Here is a 5,058-nt window from a genome sequence, read left to right as displayed (position 1 = left end):
ACTGGAAAAAACCCCCACCAGACTACTAACAGGATAAGAAAACATTCTGCTAGTTCGGTTTAATGGCTAGTAATAAATATCTTTGTTCTGTACATTTTCTCAGTTCACTCACTGATTTCAGCTTCATTTTTGTATCTTCATGTTAAAAGATCATACATCAATATTTATTTCCCGTGTTGTTCTTTTAATATTAGTAAAATTACATCAAAACTGTCATAATTCATACATAGGTCATTTTCTACCCTGATTTTAGCACTCTGATTTGAACACTTTAAGACTTGTGTCTCATTTCAGACTTCAATGTAAACGCCCACTTCTGTGATTGAGTAATATCGTTGCATTTGAAATAAGGATTTATTGCAAAAAGGATTTAAGGAAATAAGGATTTTTTGCCATTGCAACACCGATTTCTTATTTATCTTGGCTGATGAAATACGGATGAGAGTCAGAATTGATAGGTAACGTACATTCTTGAGAAATCGCATCTTGTTAACTGTAAAAAGGCTGTGAGACAACGGCTTCTCATTCCCAAGGTGTCCGATATGGCCACGTGTCCAAGACAAATGTGCGTGACACTACACAGACGCCTAAAGCGCCCTTTAGCCTCTTTATTGTGCTGCGGCCGGAAGCTCATTGCTTTCATTGAGAAACCTTTGGCGTCAATACACAGACATGGGAAGTTTATCATCATGAACTTTTATATTGGGGCATAATTGTGTCGCCATGACATGATATTCTGGGGTATGACTATTTTATAGATGATTTTTAGAGCACCTAACCCAACCCCGACCCCTAACCCTAACCATTTCTCAATATGAAACACATAACAGGCAGATAAAAGTATGGTCACAATAATTTATTACAAAATATCAAATATTTCAAGTCTTCCAAATGATTGCTTTAAGGAACAAACCCGAAATTGATCACATTCACAAATCGCCACCTGAAGAAGCTTATCGTCACTTTCATCATGAAATGCCATTGGCTCTCGTGGCTGATTGCCACATGCTAATATTCGGATTCATCTTTGAGTTTGGTGAGGCCGTGTTCACAGAGTGGAAACATTATCACTCGGTTCCTCACGCAATGTTATCTTATGGCTGCAGAGATCAAGACACCTTTCCATTCAAATAAACATAAAGCGTGGACACATTTTAGCCAGGAAAGGTATTAAGGTATTTTAAGAAACTCACTTTATGATCATAAAAATATCAACGGCATTCGCGTCAGTTATCGGTTGACGTTACGACACTGTTCAGTTGATTTCAAAGGTTTCTCACCGAAAGCAATGCGTTACCGGCCGTGTTGGTGTTACGACCTGTGTTTAGCTTGTTTTCTATTGTTCTGTTCCTTTTCTCTTTCTTGTTTTCTCTAATTTCAAACAGGTTATCCAATCATGGGTTGTAAGCAGCCATTGGTTGCCCAGTCGGGGCGGGGTCTTTATAAGGACGCTGCTGGCACTCATCGGGGAGCTCATTGTTGGTTCGGTCGCACGTGGGTTGAGAGCTCCGGAATCCCTCCTCCGGCCGATGATCAAATTGTGTATTAGAGACTTTAATTAGTTCAAGTGAACGTGCATCTGGTGATAACCTCTGAACCGTTCTCCTATGTTTAAACCATCTTAACAGTGTGGAGCGTAGGGGTGTCCTGCCTTGTTTATTTTGTAATTGTTTGATCTCAGTTTTTTTTGGGCAGGGAGTTAGGTAAGATAAATGTATTTTCTTTTGGGATTTGATTTGGTTATTCATTTCTCCTCTTTTCTTTTTATATTCGTTTTGTTTGTTATTTTGGCCTTTTGGACACCCTGAAGATTTGCTCTTTATTTCACTTGTTATTCTTTAATAAATGTATTACTTTTTGCTTCAATTTTGTGTATGAGTTTGATTATCGACCGGAGTGATGCGTGCTGGGATTCCATTTCCACAACCCAATAATTATTTATTACGCCTCTCTAGTGATTTATATTCCCCTAGAGGCGGGGCGTAATAATTGGGGGCTCGTCCGTCCAATTCTATTTGTTTGATTTGGAAATTTGCCCGATCCAAATTGAGAAGTTTTCGGCTTTGCTGGTGAGTACCATTTATTTATGTTTTGATTGGCAGTTTTTTCATGTGTATTGGGGAAGTGGTAGGTTAATAGATGGAATTTAGTATTGAGGCGTTTAGACAGGCTCCTTCATGTGATGTTTTGGAGTCCTGTCGGAAAATTGATTTATTTAATCGCTGATTTCTATGATATTGCGATTATTAAAACTGATAGAAAGAAGGAACTGAGAGACATAATTCAAGCTGCATTAATTAAGCAGGGTATTTTGCAGTCTAGTTCTAACGTTGAGGTAACTGATGAAGATGACGTTGATGTTGCGAGTTCTGATCCCGTGTTGCGCTCACTTAGTGGTGTAAACTCGGAGGATTTAAAACTAGCTATTCAGTTAAAGCAATTAGATCTCGAAATAAAACGTCAGGAACATACTACTCAACTGTTACGTTTTAGGCAGTGCGAACTTGAAACGCGTGCTGATGATCGTCGTCCCAGTTCAGTTAAGACTTCTTTTGATGTACCCTCTACTAGTGTTGACTATCATTCACCCTCTGTGCCTTTGTCTGTGGCTTCTGGTCATTCTGCTGATTTTGATGTTAGTCGTCATCTAACCCTAGTGCCCGCATTTAGAGATAGTGAGGTAGATTCATACTTTGGTGCATTTGAGTGAATAGCTGCTGCGTTGCGCTGGCCGAGAGAGGTTTGGTCTCTTTTGATACAGTGTAAATTAACTGGGAAAGCCCAAGAGGTTTGTTCTACCTTATCTGTGAGTGATAGTTTGGACTATGATAAACTGAAAAGTGCGGTACTAAGGGCGTACGAATTCGTGCCAGAGGCGTATAGGCAGAAGTTTCGTGCACATGTTAAAAATGCCTCTCAAACTTATGTGGAATACGCGCGGGAGAAAACTGTGCTTTTTGATAGATGGTGTCATTCCAGCAGAGTCGCTAACTTTGAAAATCTCCGTGAGTTGATTTTGATTGAAGATTTTAAAAATTCATTGCCAGACAGAGTTGTTGTCTATTTGAACGAAAAGAGAGTTTTGACTCTTGCCGAGGCTGCCGTCTGTGCAGATGAGTTTACTCTAACTCACAAAAATGCGTTTGTTGTACGTCGTGAATTTTATTCTCCGTCCTCAGAGAAAAACGTTATAATCTCGAAAGTAGGTCTGCCTAAGCAAGCAATGCCGGTTGAAGCCCGTGAATGTTTTTACTGCCACGGACTTGGTCATTTGATTGCGAATTGCCCTTCACTGAAAAATAAAAATAAAGGGAAGTCAGCCAAAAGTGTTGGTTTTGTTAAGAAAATAGGCAGTCAACTTAGTTCGAATATTGATGCCGCGTATGATCCTTTTGTGTGTCAGGGGATGATTTCTCTTAGTGGATCTGAGCGAGACTTGGTTCCTGTAACCATGTTGCGGGATACAGGGGCCAATCAGTCGTTTGTGTTGGCTAGCATGTTGCCATTTTCTGAGAAAAGTTATTGTGGATCTGATGTTCTCATTCAAGGAATTGAGTTGGGGGTGTTGAAAGTACCGTTGCATAATGTGTACATTCGATCCGGTTTAGTAACAGGTTGTGTAAAATTGGCAGTGCGACATAAGTTACCTGTGAATGGCGTGGCCTTAATTATAGGTAACGATCTCGCTGGAGGGAAAGTACTCCCATTTCCCGAGGTCATTGAAAATCCTGTGTGTATGATTCTGTTACTTCCGGTGAGTTGGCATCAGAGTTTCCTTCAGTGTTTGCGGCGTGTGTAGTTACGCGGGCTCAAGCGCGTAAATTTGGTGATTCGATTGGTATTTCGGATACCATTTTGGCAGCTGAGGACCAAGTAAAAGGTGAAGTTCGCATTGTACAACCTGAGCTGTCTGATTCCGAGTCGCTGTCCGCGACTAGCGGTGCTGAACTAGAATCAGCTGATTTGTCGTTGTCCATTAATAAAGATGTGATTTCCGCTGAACAGAAAAAAGACATTTCTCTGCTGCGTTGCAGGAATGCAGCGTTCAATTTGAAGGAGATTGAGAATAAATCGATAGGTTACTTTTGGGACAACGAGGTGTTAAAGAGAAAGTGGACTCCAGCAGGGTCTGATGGTTTAGGTTGGGATATTGTTTTTCAACTGGTTGTGCCTAAATGCTTTCGAAAACAAGTTCTGAGTGTGGCCCATGATAATGTAGCAGGACATCTGGGTATTACTAAAACTTATTCTCGCATTTTGCGCTATTTTTTCTGGCCCGGCATTAAATCTGATGTGGCGCAGTATTGTCGCTCGTGCCACGTGTGTCAGGTCGTAGGAAAACCTAACCAGATTATACATCCTGCACCACTTAAACCTATCCCTGTCATGGGAGAGCCTTTTGCACGAGTAATCTTGGACTGTGTTGGACCCTTACCGCGAACAAGATCTGGACATATTTATCTGCTTACGCTTATGTGCGCGACAACTCGCTATCCGGAGGCAGTCCCGTTGCGTTCATTAAAAGCGAAGGCTGTGGTGAAAGCCCTAATCACATTCTTCTCTACCTTTGGCTTTCCACAGGTGATCCAAACGGATCAGGGAACAAATTATGTCACAACTATTTAAACAGGTACTGTCCCAATTGAAAATTAAGCACATTACATCTAGTGCCTATCATCCAGAGTCCCAAGGTGCTCTCGAAAGGTTCCACCAAACCTTGAAGTCCATGCTGGGTAAATATTGTGCCGAGTCAGAGAAAGACTGGGATGAGGGGTTGCCTTTTCTTATGTTTGCTGTCCGTGAGAGTGTTCAGGAGTCATTAGGATTTAGTCCTGCAGAGTTGGTTTTTGGACACACGGTAAGGGGCCCACTCAAAATGTTGAGAGAGAACTGGCTGACTGAGGAAAAATCGGATTGTAATCTACTAGAATATGTCAGTTCTTTTAGAGAGCGATTGCATAATGCTTGTAAATTGGCTCAGACCGCACTGGAAAGTACCCAAGTGAAAATGAAAAAACGTTTTGACAAGAATGCTGTTTCTCGTTCGTTCTCTGAGGG

This window comes from Leuciscus leuciscus (assembly GCF_965113295.1).
Source record: "Leuciscus leuciscus genome assembly, chromosome: 4".
NCBI lineage: Eukaryota > Metazoa > Chordata > Actinopteri > Cypriniformes > Leuciscidae > Leuciscus > Leuciscus leuciscus.
This window is presented reverse-complemented; position numbering follows the sequence as displayed.